This window comes from Ambystoma mexicanum, chromosome 1p (genome assembly GCF_040938575.1).
Source record: "Ambystoma mexicanum isolate Mex_15411 chromosome 1p, UKY_AmexF1_1, whole genome shotgun sequence".
Classification (NCBI taxonomy): Eukaryota; Metazoa; Chordata; class Amphibia; order Caudata; family Ambystomatidae; genus Ambystoma; species Ambystoma mexicanum.
In genome coordinates, this window is record NC_090921.1 from 656,595,706 (window position 1) to 656,612,277 (window position 16,572).

Here is a 16,572-nt window from a genome sequence, read left to right on the forward strand (position 1 = left end):
CTGGCATATCAGCCGGGAAGTGGAAACCCGGCAGATTTTTTGTCGAGGCATCCCCGAGCGGCAACACCAGAGGAAATCCATGTGGCAGAAGAGACGGAGGAGCATATTTGCCAGGTAGTGCAAACAATGAGACCTAGGGCCATCAGCCTGAACGACATTGTGGAAGAAACACACAAAGACCGTGCTGCAACCTGATAAAAGACACTATTATATCAGGGGAATGGAGGTCATTCCTGAGGAACACCCACAACAAGTCAGTAGAAGCTAAGAACTTCCTCACAGGGATGTTTACCATTCGACAGGACCTTTCCATCACGGAACAGGGGCTACTACTCAGGGAAAACCGAATCATCATCCCCCCAAGCCTCCAAGACAGAATAGTGGCACTAGCACATGAGGGCCACCAAGGAATGGTACGGACAAAAATTGCATCAGTCATCGAGTTTGGTTCCCCCAGATAGATGATAAGGTCGAAAGACTGATAAACACATGTCTACCATGCCAGATAACGGGAGCTTCACCTGACCCAGAACCGATCCAGTCAGCTGCTCGAGGATGTGGCAGATGGGACGCAATAAGCATCGATTTTTGCAAACAACAAGAAGGCATCCACCTCCTAGTGGCCATAGATGGCCATTCATGCTACCCAGAGGTCGAGATTGTAAACTCCACGGCAGAGGAGGTGGTCATTCCCCCGATCGAAAAAATGTTTGCAACACACGGACTGCCCACCAGAATCAGGAGCGACAATGGCCTACCATTTCAAGGGGAGGAGTTCAAGCAATACCTGCAAGAGCTCAACATACGCTACCACCACATCATGCCAAGATGGCCTCAAGCAAATGGGGATGTGGAACGATTTATGAGGACACTCAATAAGGTACTGCGACTGCCGAGGATCAATGCTAGCCCCTGGCAAGTAGATCTCTATCGGTTTCTGCAAAACTATAGGGTCACACCTCACAGTACAACGGGCGTCCCGCGGGCAGACCTGATGTTTGGCACCGTCATAAATTCCTCCATACCACAACACCCCAGCAGAAGCCCTGACAGGATTGACAAGGAGAGAACGGAAGCAAAGAGAATGGAGGCCAACGCACACATGAGTGCCAAGAGAAGGGCGAAACAATCCAACCACTGAGTGGGCGACCAGGTGGTCATGTCGCGAAATACGTCAAAATCCAAGTTGGACTCTCGCTATGAGGCCGTCCCATGGACCAACAGCAAAAGACAAGGAACTATGATAACAGTACAAAGAGGACACAGACAAGTGACACGAAATGCGTTGTGGTTCAAGGCCATGCCAACGGACCTGTGGACCGACGGGAAATGTCCCCAAGAAGAAGATGACCGCCTGCCGAGTGATGCAGAATCTGAGCACCCGCATGGCAGAGACAGTGCCAATGACAGAACCTTGGAGCTGTGGAGTGAACCCGAAATGGGTGAGCCGGACACTGAAGGTGAGACACCCAAAGAGACAGTGGGGCCCAGTTCCAGGGGTGGGAGATACGAGTTGAGTACCGCCACCAAGCCACCAGCCCGACTCAATGACTATGTGTGGCAGATAGCCCCATAATGACTATAGTAAGGGGGGCACCCTGCGTAAATTAAGAATTGCAAATGTATGCCATATGGTTTTGTTTAAATTAAGTTAAAATAAAGGAGGAATGTTGTATCCGCCTTGCGTCCCGCTATGCGGGGACGCAAGGCGTCTAATAAAAGCCCTGCCCCCGCTCAGTGGAGGCAGTTCCGGGGCAGAGAACCCAGCTACGTGTGTCTGCGTGTTTCTTGGCTCCCGCTGGAGCTGCGCCACTGAGGCCCACCTCTGCAGCCTCCACCTCCCTGTCTCTGGCCGCTGCAGAGCCGGGACAGGATATCACAGCCAGTAACTTGCCTATCACCCCTGCAACCATGCTCAGAGTGATTCCTTCCCCAGTCTGTCGCATCTTCTCTGTTCTTCATTCGAGATGGGTTTTTGGGAGTATTTTCTATTTGTTCTACTGCAGATGGTGTGTTGAATTAAAGTATATATATTTTTATAGAACCTTTATTGGACATTCTATGGATTTTGGACTGTGTTGTTTGGGTCAATACTGTTTCACCTTCACACTCCTCTGAAGAGCTAAGCCTTCCCTCGGCCCACGTCACCACAAAAGGCAAAGGAGGTATATCTTTTAACTGTCCCTGTTTTACCTTTAAGATTTCATTGGGGCTTTGCTTGTAGAAGTGTGAGGGTTGAGTGGGCCATTTTACCGCTGACTCATCTTTGTACTCCTGTGGAGCAGAATCCAATTCATCACACCACTACTTCTAAAACCCCCTACCTGTGCTGCATTTCGCTTTTTACATTAAAAGGGAGCGCATAAGGAGAACCATGAATCTGTACATATTGATCAAAATAAGAAATGTTTGGAGCCCTGCACTTTACATGTGAACCTGCAGCATTCTGGGGGGCCTATGCCTACGGAGTGGGAAGTAATTGGTAGGAAAGACACATGCACATAATAGAATATTGTTAGTAAGTGCCAATGAGTATGTGTCTGTTAATGCTTCTGTACCTTGGGCTTAGCTATTGGGGGAAGGTGTCATTTCAGAAATTAGTGCACTTTTTATGGACAAGATGACATATAAAAGTATTATATTTTAAATTGGTTTACTTATATTAGTGCTAGATGTTGACTAGTAGCCACTTTAAAGAACTTTTCCACCTTAGGGACAGTGCCAAAGTGGAAGTGTCAGCCTCATGTTACTAAATCACCACAATTGTCCCATGAGCTGCTGGTTTGTTTCATCTGGGGTTGAAGGAGATTGACTGGTGTGTTGTTCTCCTATCAGTCGAGCCAGGTTCCTCTGCCAAGGCGGAGGGTGGTTCTGATTTGGTCTGCATGGGCCACAAGCTAGGTTTTTGCTCCTCTATCTGCAAAAATTAGGGGTACATTGACATATTATGGATGCCAGTCTAAATAGAGACAATGGGATCGCCACTACTAGTGACTTGTCAGAGTTTCTTCTTTTTCCACAATTTCTTTCATCTCTCCTCTGATTCTTCCCAAACAGTACCACTACCTGCTCCACAGATATGCCATTCACAGGTGTTACAGTATGATGTGATATTTTCTGTGTCGTTTTAGAGGTATCAGAGGGAGAGGTGTTACAGTCTGGTGTGATCCTTTCTGTGTCGTATTAGTGGCATCAGAGGGAGAGGTGTTATGGTCTGGTCTTCATGGTGTTGTGTTAACAGACGACCTAGGATCTCATCAGGAGTTGGGCGGTATCCCAGTGGTAAATCCACTGAAATATCGCCCAGCGCAATTACTGTTACCGCTGCTTGGTCCGGCAGTATTAACGCCGGATCACAAGTGTCAGTGTAAGTCCCCTTATTTTTTAGGCTCAAGCTTGAGGATTCTATGACACTCTGTGCTTGTCACTTATTGGAAGTTTGTTAGTATGACTAGTTTTGTTGTCTGTCACTTGCAAGGATGTACAAGGGTATCCTCAGACCCTGCCTTGAAAAATAGAATCGAAGTAGGTCATCCCTTGTCATGCGCCTGTCCATGAGATATACAGTATAAGACCACCAATTGTATTTCAAAAGTTGTTTAAATGACTATGTGCCCTTTATGTCGACACGTGTTTCGACCTCATATGGTCCTCATCAAGACAGGGCTAATGGTATGAACATTTCACATTACATGACGTGTGTTAGATTAGTTTTATATTTTTTACATTTTCATAGATCAATTTTCCATACATAATAATCAATAATTCCATCCACAAAACATATATAAGATCAAAGAGTGAGGTTCAATTAACAACATTTAAGACAGACATATTCGGATGTGCAATGGGGAGGATCAGAGAGTTCAGAGAGATGTAAAATCCACATATTCCATTAGAATGTACAGTACATAGTTCATTTTTTTAGTCCATAGGACTCAATGGAGCTTTTTCAGAACAATTACTGCAGCAGTAATTGTACCACGGTAATTTGCCCCAAAAATGGGCAGAAAGTCTGCGCATTCACCTCCAGCTTAGAGCTGGAGGAGAATCCTCCAACTTTCCCCCCAAACTTGTGATTGAGTGGTGCGATAATGTGGCTGAAACGCTATTACCTCTGCCTTTTTACCACACTGCCCAACTTCTGATGAGGTGCGTAGTGTTGTTGATGTCAGGGTGACCATGTGGTCAGAGTGGAATGTATGTGGCCCATGGAGCATTGGTGTTCCAGGAGTTCTATCGATGACAGTTGGAGTGAGAGCAGATGGAGAGAAGGAGCTGACTGGAAGGGTGTGGAGGACCAGTGTTGCTGTCAATGGCATTTGTGGGTGTACCTTACCTGCTTGTACTTAACCTGCGTATCTAGTGGGCCAGAAGACAATAAAGCTACCTTTACAGTTACACCTACCTTATCTCGTGTCTTTCGTGTATCCCACGCACATCATTTGAAAATGTATTTGTAACTCAAGGTCAACACATAGGGGGCATTTTCACACAGAAGGCTGCTAATATTTTCACTGACATACGTACTGCAGTAACTTCTTTGCAATTCTGAATCGCTTTAATTCAGACTGCTAAAGTAACACATATATCAGGAATTATCCGGGTTTATGTGTCACTTTAACACCCTGCATTGAAAGGATTTGCAAATGCCTATGAATTCACCAGCTTGTAACCGGTACATTTACGCCAGCATGAAAATCATGTTGTTGTAAATGCATTCGTTTTTGGCAGATGAAGCAGATAGGAAGGCAGGTAGATTAAACCAATTCTGTGCACTTGCTCTGCCTAACAAAACTATGAACATCCCTAGAATGCTAAAACAGGTGTAAAGCCAACGGTAACATTTTAACGCATGGTTTACAGACCTGTTCTAGCACCATGGGGGACTGTCTTTGAAAGATTTTTGGGAGACGTCCCCCTTTCAGTTGTTACTGAGCATCACTAAAGGATTTGCGATTCAGAGGTGCAAAACACTAGGTGGATCCCGGGCCCTAAAACAGGGTGTGGACTTGATACTCACAAACAATTACCTTCAGAGGAGGATTTATTTTCAATTTTCTAAAAGACTGGCTATTCTTTGGAGCATTTTAATACATAAGTGCTGGTTTGAAGAGGGTAACTGACAAAACAGAGAAGAGTCAACCCACGTTCTTGGTCTAAGAAAAGCTTAACCCCCTCATCGGTTTTTCATAGGCTGATGTCAGTACCTGAGCTGTGTAAATAGTGAAGCAACTTTCCAAATGGGGTCTTTACCAAAAGAGACACAGGACCATATTTAAGCAATAAACCCAGAGCTGCAGGGGTTTTGTCAAGTCAAGTAATGCCACGGGGCCCATAGTTATAGGCCCCAGCGAAGCGAGGGCCTTATCAAAGGCCCTGGGGCATTACCTGACTCGTTAATGCCCACACGGCGAGGAGTTTATAGCTATTAGTACCCTGGCCCGCCAGACTGGGGTACTAATAGCATTTTTTCTGTTGGAATAGAAAAAAAATGTCAAAGGAAATGGCTGCTGGGAAGGGAAAACGGTGGCCATCGGGAGTGGACGCGCTAGGGACAGAAGTGTTCCCAGTGCGTTTGCTCCCGAAAAGGAGAAATACAAAGGTAAGCGGGGTTAGGAGGGCAGGGAGGGGATTGTGCACGGGGGAGGGGAAAAAAAGTATCTGAATCCCCGGCGGGGGACGATGGCGGCCTCCAGACGTGTGGAGGCTCAGAGCGGGGATGGACCCGCTTCGAGCCTCCTCATTGGCTGAGGGTCTGCCATGCCCCCCGCCGGGAACAAAGGAATGGAATCCCGGCTGAGGGATTCCCGGCAGGGTAAAGCCCCAGCGAGGGCCAAACAAGATTGGTTGTTACATTCTGGTTGACCCTTACTAGAGGCATTGAGCTTCTAGTGGAAAGTGAGAAAAGGAAGGATCTCTTTGAGGAGGTGGAGTTGAAAGTGGGCCTTCCTGGCAAGGTCCAGGCGTGAGGGATGAAGGAGAGAGAGGAGTGGAAGATGACTGGTTACTGGCTTCAGATGAAGGAGAAGGGGGAGCCTGTAGAGGGTGGTCAGAGTGAAGGAAAGAAAGAGGGAGCAGAGTCCCAATGGGAAGGATATCAGTCTTGCTGGCATTGAGGCAGAGATAATGAGAGGCACACCAGGACTGGATGGCAGATAGGCAGTCAGGAATGATGGAGGAAATAAGGAGAGGATCATAGGGAAGTTTGAACAAGAGTTGTGTGTCATCAACATAAAACTGGAAGTAAGGTGAATACGTGGAAATTAGCTGAGCAAGCCAGGGAGAAAGGTTGGAGCCCTGGGGAACACCACAGGTAGAGATAGAGGTGGGAGAGGAGAAAGAGCCCAAGATAACCTGGAGGGGATGGTCAGTGAGGAACGAGGAAGGAGGTCAGCCAGTCCAGTGCCCGCTCCGAGATACACAGGGTATCGTGGAGCCATTTTATGAGGATGGAGTGGTTGACCACATCAAATGCAGAGGAGAGATCACGTAGAATGAGAACAGCTGGAGAGTTAGAGTCAATGGATGCAAGCAGTTCTTCACAGGTGTTCAGGAGAGCAGTTTCCATGCCTTTGAATGCTCAGAACCCTGATTGATGGTCATGTAGCAACCAACAAGCTCAGTATGCTGGGTCTGTTGGGGGAAGAACAGTTTCTCCAAAAGTTTCCCAAGGGAGGGGGTGATAGTTAGCCGGACACGAGAGGTTGGCATAAGGTTTTTTCAGGAGGGGGCGCACAAGTGAGTGCTTGAGGGAAGAGGGGAAAGACCCAGTAGCAAGATAGTGATTGCAGAAATCAGCAAGGGCAGGGGCAAAAGAGCCGATATTGTCCTTAATCGTTCTGGAAGAACAGGGAGAGACCTGTTTGGAGAAGACCTTAATAGAGCGGACAACCCTAGTGACCTCGTTGGATGTGATAGGAGAGAAGGAGGAGAGAAAGGCACAGGGAGGATGGGAGGCCATGGGTGGCAGGTGGATGGGAGGCAGGGAGGGGTAAAAGGAAGAGAGAGTGCTCAGGATGTCCTTAGTTTTTGCAGTGAAGTGTGAGGCCATTGCATTGCAGAGGGCCAGAGAGGGAAGAGGCGAGGTGGATACTGCAAGGGTTGGCTAGTTTCATGCAGATTTTAAAGAGTTCAGCCGTGTTGTTGGATGCTCCAGAGATGCGTGCCTGGATGTGGGCCCTTTTCCTGGAATGAATGGAGAGAAGGTATTGCCTTTGGAGAAGGCGACAGGCCGGTTTGTCGGATGGTGAGCCTGAGGTCTGCCACTTATGTTTCACAGCTCTGCACTTGTGTTTGAGTGCTGCAGGTTCAGAATCGTACCAGGCACTACGCTTGGTGGCATGTTTAAGGCGGATCCTCATGACTGGGTCAAGAATGTCGAGAGTGTTAGTGATGGCAAGTTGGAGGTTGCTGAGAGCAGTGTCAGAGGTAGAGTCTGCAGTGGGAAGAGAGGGGGGATGAAGGTGGATGCGAAGGCAGCAGCTGACACTCGTTTCCTAGGGCGGATGTCTGTGAACGAGGTTGGCAGAGCTGGGGAAGGTGCTGTCAGAGGGCAGAGAGAACAAGGTGAGAGGAGAGGAGGGAGTGGTCTGACCAGGACAGTGGGGTGGTGAGTGGGGCAGAGAGCAAAAGGTCATTGTGGATAAAGGCATCAAGAGTGTGTCCAGCCGAGTGGGTAGGACCAGAGGGGAGAATGGAGAGGGAGAGCAAGGTGCAGAGGTCACGGGAGAGACTGGACACCGTGATTGAGGAGTCAAGGTGGATGTTGAAGTCACTGAGGAGAAGGAGTTTAGAGGTAGATATGAGGAGAGAGGAGGATACATCAGTCCATTCAGAGAGCAACAGTGCGATAGAGCCAAGTGGCCTGTAGAGAGTGGCAATGGTCAGGGAGGAAGTGGGAGAGATAACAAGCTTGCAGACTGGGCTCTCGAAGGAAGAGTATAGCTGGGTGGGTATGAGGGAAGAAGAAGGGACCCACTCAGAGAAGATCAGGGCAACCCTACTGCCAGTACGGTTAGGGCGAGGCTTAGAAATTATCTTGTAGCCATCAGGGAGAAGGCAGTCAAAAGCAGTGACTGAGCTGGCATTGAACTACGACCCGGTAAGAGCAAGGTCTTCAAGGAGGAGGCAGATTTCGGCAGAGTGTTTGATGGCAGAGCAAGCATTAAGCATGGCTAGATGCAGCAGGTCACTGCCTTTGAACGTTTTCCGATGAGGGGTGCTGGGGCGTGGTACACCAGTCGAAGGAGGAGGAAGGGGGGCAGAGAGACAGGAAGAGGGAGTAGCAGGTGTAGGAAGGAAGTTGATGAGGGATGGCAAGCGCCGGCTGAAGAGCAGGAGGTTGCGTTGAGGGCCCTGAGCCATGATAGTGCCATTGCGATAGACATTAATGATACACCTGGATGATGAGAAGCCCGCCAAGAGTACTTCCCATCTGGTGCCACCATTCATGGATGAAGCTGCGAAAGGAGAAAGAGTGGAGATGAGGGGTCCAAAGATCTGGAGAGGGGAAAGAAAAAAGAGGATATCTGTGACAATCTGACTGGAAGTTACACTGACGTGGGTGTCTGCAATTGGTAGACCGGGGGTTAGTGGTCAGGATATATTTTTAAAACTTCTTTCTTCCAGACTTTGTCAGATAAGGAGGGTAGGTGATAGATAAGCAGTTAGAATAGATAAGGGAGATGGTGAGTGCCATTGGGGTGGTGGAGAGATAAGGATGGAAAATAGAAGAGAGACTGCACAGCACAAGCACAAGCTCACCAGGCGGCCTAGTTGCCAAAAAAATAGTAAAAAGATGCAATAGAAAGACTTGAGTACACAAATGGGGGGTGTATAGTTGTTAAAAGCACACCAGGATTCAATGTTACCAAAAATCACAGAAATGCAATGTAAAATGGGGGTGTATAGTTGTTAAAAACACACCAGGGTTAGAATTTTCCAAAAAACACAGAAATACAATGCACAATGGGGGTGGAGAGTTGTTAAAAACAGACCCGGATTCAAAGTTACCAAAAAGTACAAAAACACAATGCAAAATGGGGATGTAGAGTTGTTAAAAACATACCAGGGTTAGAATTTTCCAAAAAACACAGAAATACAATGCACAATGGGGGTGTAGAGTTGTTAAAAACACACCCGGATTTGAAGTTACCAAAAATCACAGATTTCACAGTGCTCTTCAGGCTGAACTACTACAACAGCCTCTTCCTTAATCTACCCTCTGCCTCTCTCCGGCTCCTCCAGTTTATCCACAATAGTGCTGCAAGACTAATCCTTGGGCTCAAGCCAAGGGACCACATCTCTCCAGCCCTAAAATCTCTCCACTTGCTCCTGATTGCTGCAAGGATCAAATTCATATCCCTCTGCATCTTCCATAAGGCTATCTGGGGCCAGGGACCATGCTATCTACTACTGGCTCTCACCAAATACTCTCCCTCCAGATCTTTACGGTCCGCCGGCACCAACTCTCTGCACGCCAATCACTTCTCTAAACAGCGAGCTAGTGGCCAATCTTTCCTCAGCTGGCTCCCTCCTCTGGAACAGCCTCCTCCTTTCTCTCTGTCTTGAGCTGGATCACCTCAAATTCCGAAAGCCCCTCAAGAATGTCCTTTTCACCTCCTTCTTCCGCTTCTCCCTCCCGTGCTAAACCCCACAGTCGCTGAGATTGGTGATCAGGACCTGTATGTGTCCTTCTGGGTCCTGACTTCCCACTCCCAATAGCATTCAGCCTCCACCCATTCCCAGCACTTGCCTAAGGCGCCCACTGGCCTGTTCTGTCTCACAAGCCTGCACTTATTGTATTGGCAGTAGACCACTCTTACCAAGTGATCTCTGCCATGCACTTAACAGCTGCTTGCAACTTACTCCCTTGCACTTACCCCCTCCTTCCTTCTCTCTCTCTGCACTTGCACGTTCTGAATACTCACAAAACCTAAAAGGACCTCCTGCTTTTTTCTCTTCTTTGTTATTATATTTGCCTTTTGTTCCCATGTTCCCTCCCTGATGCCCTGTGGGTGCTTTGAAGCACAATTTCTTGCTTGATCTATAAGCGCCTTACAAATGCACAATAAATAAAATAAAATAAATAAAGATTTGTTAAACAAAACAGAGGCATGAGCGGGTTACTAAGTGAACCTTAGAAAGGTCTACTTCTACTGGATTTAGGGGACTGTACTAAATAAATTGCTGGTCTCCGCTTCCCAGTTGTGGGCAGGTTCACCCAGCAATAGGGTCCACTCATTACGCGAGACCACCGGTAAGTGGTGATGACAGCCATTGGTGGGGATATCCTGCCAGTGGGAGCCTGCATGGCGGTCTTGCTCGCACTGGCCTATAGGGCAGTAGTACAATGCCCGAACCAAGTGTGGCCAGTTTGATGAGTTACTTCCCTATGCGGGTAGTATTTTTGACCAGTGTTGATGAATACATATTCTTTAAAACGCACAATTTGCATCACATTTTATGAAAAATCTCCCTCTTGGGTATTATTCAAACAACAGACTGTCACAAAAGGAATTTATTGTCATTTGCAACTGTGGGACACTTTTTCATTGGTGTCCGAGACAATTGTATGCCCCACTCCTACCCTTCCTGCGTCCATCATCACTGCAAGCTGATTGGTGACAGGTGAGCCTGTATTTGAATGGGAACTTGAGTCAAGCGACTATTGCCCACTCCCTGCCCGAGTCCCCCTTAGCTTTCAGTAATTCAATGTTATTGCACTGCCAGTGGAGTCTAAACACCTTTCAGCATTGTATCTTTATGTAAAGGTTGAATTTTAATTTTAAGGGCACTTTTTATGGGGGGCACCCACATATCTTCTTAAAAACTATAGCACGTGGGTGTTTTCAGGTGAACAGCTCTACCCTGGAAGAAGAGAACACAGAGGCCCTCTCCCATGGCTGGGCAGTCGCTGTATATTGCATGGCATGGCTTACGTTTTCTAAGGGTAGTTATGGGGGCTTGGCTCTGCACCTTACACGATTTGATGTAGAGCTTCCAGCAGAGAAAAGGAGAGCGTCCAATAAGAACAAGTTACTTAAATTCAATTTAGATGAAACAAGCAAGAAGCGTTGTCCTTCTTTTCATATGACAGCGTGATTGCTTAAAATACACTCTAGGCAGATATCAGAGCTAGCCAAAACTCCTCGTTCAGAACATGTGCAACCTTTCTGAACAGGCCATAACTTGTGCGCTAAACAATCTTTAATTAAGTTATGACAAGAGAAATATCGAAATGTCTCTCACATTTAATGGGACATCCTGTCTTTAATCAAGTTAATATTTCTGCGGTTTTATTTTGTGACTCAATAGCTTCTTTCATTTTCTATTGCTTCTATTACAAAAGAGTTCCCATTTCGTTGCAAACTACATCCATGTTTGCCGAACAAAATGTGATTTCTTTGCAATATAATAAACATCACCGACTGGCACCCATGCCATAGGTCAAGGGCATATCCTTTGGCAAAGTCAGTGAGCGGATGACTGACGCTCAGACCCTGCCTGCTTCCTGCTCATGCGCCAAGTTGCTATTCTAAGTTGAATATGGCTGCCTTCTGTATCACGAATAAAGCTCTCATCCACCCAGGTACTAGTGTCTTGCCGTGTCTAGTTCCTCACACACAAATAACTCGCCCACGGGAGTGTGACTCTTTTCTGTTGTGGCTTTGTGACACTCTCCCTCAAAAAATCTGGTGTCCATTGTGATGGCCCAGACCTAGCTCGAGAGCAGTGGAGCGCAGTACAGGGAGTGAGTAGTCAGAATATGGGTTGTCACATTTCAACAGTAGGGCAGTACTGTGAGTTACGGTCTGTGCATCGATCTGAATACCCATGGGACTAGTCCTTGGTCAGGTGTTGTTGAAAAAGCCACGTTTTGAGAGATTTGAGCAATTGGAGAATTGTGGACGCATTCCGAGCCGATACCGGGATGGAGTTCCAATGGGTGGGTGGGTGTGTGACAAGAGAAGTATAGTTTGCGTGTCCTCTCTTTGCGGGTGACTTGTGATTCAAGCTGGTTTGTCGATTTGCTGCTCAGGAACGTGTGCCACCATTCCATCATATGACATACCACAGTGAGGCCATATAATGCATGATGCTGCACTGGTATGCCCACAGGGAAACCTGCTGTTTGCTCCTTTACAGCTCCCTTAACTGGTTTCCTGCTGATGAAACGTGTTGTCTACCTGCCCCATGTCAGCACTGATGCAGTATGAGATTCCCTGGCATCTCATTCGAGACCCATGACGATTCTCTCCACTGTGGTCCAGCAATGTGCTTCGCCATGTGCCATAACTGGACTGGTTCTCATGGCCCTGCATGTTATACAGAGGCCAACTCTATCCTCTATGAGAATCATCATCTGCCTCCGGTGCTGGTACACCCTAAACCAATCTTTGGAGTTTATGTGCCATCCTGGGACTCAAGAGGAAACTAAAGTCCCACCTGCCCACCTCGCAGGTAACGCTGTTCAGGCATTGTCTTCCCCTATCCCAGCATTGACCTCAGAGAGCACTCATTCTGGAGGTCAGAATCAAACAAAACATAAACAAGCAATTGCTCAGCCATGCTTCCAACAATCACCAGCCAATCATTCTTCATCTCGCACCGTTATCAAGGCCGGCCCTACTCAAGGATCAACCAATTCCAACTGTCGAACACTCTGACGAAAGATATATGAACTCTTCCTACACAGATCCTTCTTTCCTCTTGAACCCAATACTTTGAGATGGATGGACATGCAGAAGTTCCTCAAACATCAATAATCAAACTGACTCAGGAAGTTGGAAAAACTTGGTGCTGTTTTATTTGCAATTGTGTAAAACAGGGAGTGACAACGGATATCAACGGACGGTTGCTCGATTTCCCTCTGTGCATATCATTAAAAACACAACGTAAGTGATGTCACACTATGTGGCAAACTACAATAACCTACTTGAGGAAAAGATGGGATTACAGGGAACATCTAAGTATACATTCCATATTAACGGGAGTTGCGATTGGGTTTCTAATGGCAGGTGGGCAACTATGCCATCCCAAGTGCAAGACATGTTCTGTGTCACTCTAATACTCGACACTCTATTGGTTACATAAACTATAGGGCTCTTTGATACATGGCCCTCTACCATTGGTTTGGCACCCTTGTACGTTTCTGGATTGTTCCACATGCTAGCAGCACGCAGGCTACCATACCAGGTGCAGGAAGGGTCGGCGTGATCATGCCTCCCCACCAATTATCCCAAAATCTATCATCACTCCTACAGTATGCCAGTCAATTAAGGCTTTGAACTTGGCCTTGTAGAGGCTCTCTGTGCCTGGGAAATAAAGGAAGTATCTTCTTGGTTTCGGTGTAGCTCGACCCAATGTCTATTTTTGATCTAACCATGTGACTGGAGATCGTGTTTCTGAGCTCTTCTCTGTATTTCATTCTAATAAATAATGAACTCTTGACGCCTTCAGTGTTTTTCCATTCCACTTCAAACAAATGTTTATTTTTTTCTCACATTTATGTAACTGCTGGATGGACAACCAGGCTCACAGAGGCCTCATCTTCTTGGTGCTCCAACGCCATCAGTTATTTTCCAATGGCGCCACACTACAAAAACCGTTTCCAATCATGGGGTTTCAAGCCTTGCTTAAAATGCACTGTGGAATATCCAGGTTCTATACATTCCTATGTATTATACATTGGCACATCGCCACAACTATTCAGTACATAGCCAGTCTTAAGATCACTTTGTCTACTTGCGTGACAGCGTCAGTACAAGTGTAAACTGATTTGTATTCCCTTCAGCGTTTCTGTAGCATGAGCAGCTTCATTTCGAGCCCGAAATGTTGCTCATCTTTACCATCTCCTCTTCAGAGCTTAAAGATTGTCTGTTCTTTTACCCCATGCATCTTTTCTAGGTGCATCAGCTCTTCTCCGCATGATGTCACCAGTCCTCTCTTTCACTCATTTCACACATCTTCCGGGACTTTGTTCAAAAGGCCATTACTTCTTCGTGAATGCATGTAAGGCTTTCTCAATGGATACCTTGTTTCCAAGAATTCTGCGGTATACGCATCTTCACCGGTACTGCACATGTTGCAATTTCCGGCTCCCAACATATAGGCAACATGGGGGTGGAGCTTTTGGTGTGGGTACTTGACTCCACCTTTACATTCCCCACTCTGGGCAATTCATCGACCACTCTCTCATCAGTCTCATCAAGACATCCTCATCTGAAGAAATGCTTATTTGGCACCCATATCTTTACAACTCCTTTCAGGCATCCTGCTGATTTCGCATGCTCATCAACACTCCAAGTCATAAGCATGCATTGTCTATTGGGATTGCAGTAGATCCATCTCCCCGCATACTTCTTATGGTTGTTGGGGTACAGGAACTTGGCTCCCTGAGGTGCATGCATGCTGACTTTTATGCAGTCTCTGATTTCTTCATTTGGCAGCTCCTTTGGTTTGAATCCCGATTCGACATCAATCACAATCTTCATTTCCACTGCTTTCTTTGCAGTTTTATTACATTATGTGATTATTACCCGGATCACACAGAATCCAAACATGATCATCACCAACAGGGCTCCAAGTAACTTGAAAATGCTTACCATCCATTGTGGAACTCATGAGAAGATTGACCCAAACCAGCAGTCATTACCAATGTCTTCGACTTCGTCTTCTATCTTGGCGTGTAAGTTTGTCAGCAGTGTTATGGCCTCTGTCAAGGTGCCATTCTCATTGTCGTGAGAAGGTATGAATGTGCAACATGATTCTCCAATTTTGGAAAGAAACACCTCCATCCATAGCTGTGATCATGCCCAGGGCATATCTATTCTGAAGAGTCATCAGTCTTATGGCTCTCAGCTCCTCCTTGATAGCATTGAATCCCTTTATGTGGGTGTTGATTGTATGCAAAAGCTCCATCTGGTTATCTGTAACCATTTCATATTTGCTGCCGTCTGGATTCTTGCGTACCCTGCTCTCGTCCAAATGTCATCTTCCATTTCCGCAAGGATAGCTGCTAGTAGACCCTTAATACCCCCTATAGCTAACGTTTTTCCTCCTGTCATTTTTATGAATCCATAGATCCATTTTCCGGCACCCGAATTCAAACTCAGGAGTTTACACCTTAAATTATCCTTGTCCATCTGGGGCCACAGGATATACTGCGATCTGGCCCCTCCTTTTTCTAACAAGCGAAACTGTGAAATCCCAAAATCTCAATCAGCTTCCATCGTCTGCCTATCCATAGTAGGGACAATGGTTCCCGATCGCCGTCTTACTGGCAATTAACTTAATCTGCTCACATATGGTGGCAATTCCCCTCTTACACTATGGGATCGCCCTTTAGATCATTTTGTGCCTGCCATAGGCTCTGTCATTCTTTGTTTTGGTAGGTCCAGATCCGAATATCTAACCTCTTTGTCTGCCTCAAAACATCCCTTGGAACGGCATGCACAAGCTTACTCCTCCCCACATAAGGTTTCCCTGTCTTCATTTTACATGTGTTGTTCCCATCTCGTATGGCTATCCTCCTTATCATCTCTGTTTAGAGTCAACCTGTCCAAAGACAAAGCTGTGTGCTTGAAACTAAACGAGCTACCCCCTTACCTCGTTACAGGAAAATCTCAAAACGATCATCTTTCCCTTTGGTTTTCAATTCACTTTTTGTCCTCATATCTCAATAAACATTGTACATTTTATCTCTTATATCTCCTTTCTCGAAGCAGGGTCGGATTGGCCCATTTACCACTCGGCCTGTGGCCGGGTCGAAATCATGTGTAGTCCCTGGGGGCCGTTTTCTGCCCATGCCTGGGCCAGTTCGAAAAAAAAAAGTTTGAAAAAAAATAATAATTTTGAAACAATAAAAAGCACCAGCAACGACATAATTCATCAAAGCAAGGTAACAAATGTTACCTTGCTTTGATGATTAATTTGCATGCATGATGTGCGCATCATAAATGATGATGCATGCATCATTCACATGCTGCTGCAGCATGCGCGCAACTTTGCACCAGACCTGCAGATGAACTTAACTAGTCTGCAGTTAAATCTCAGTTACCAGTTTAATGGTATCCACTATAGAATAATTGCTCATTTTACTATAGGCGATATGATATCTCAGTGGGTTGAGTGCTCACTGCTGTGATGTGTGTGTGATCTGCAAGTTGCAGGTTCTAAACCCAGCAAGGCCATCTCAGCCTTTCATCTTTCTGAGGTTGATAAGTGAGTACCAACACAGGTTGGGTTATAGTGTGTGCATATTTGTTCTATAAAAAAGAGCTTAAGCGTAAGTGATTGTCATTTGACCTTGGACGTCTGCTTGCATTCACAGTAATTTGACAATATGGATCTATACACACACATATTAATGATAAATATGGTGATCTATTCTTGTATGAAATGTATATCACATTCGTGAAATCAAAACCATATTTTTTGTAGTGTACTTAGGAATAATGCTATTTGATGCCACTTCCTGTTTTGTAACAGGGATAAAGATCGTGTTTCATCGCTTCCTGGGAAGTCACTTTCGGGTGAGTTCAAATGACATCACTTCCAGTGATGTCATCA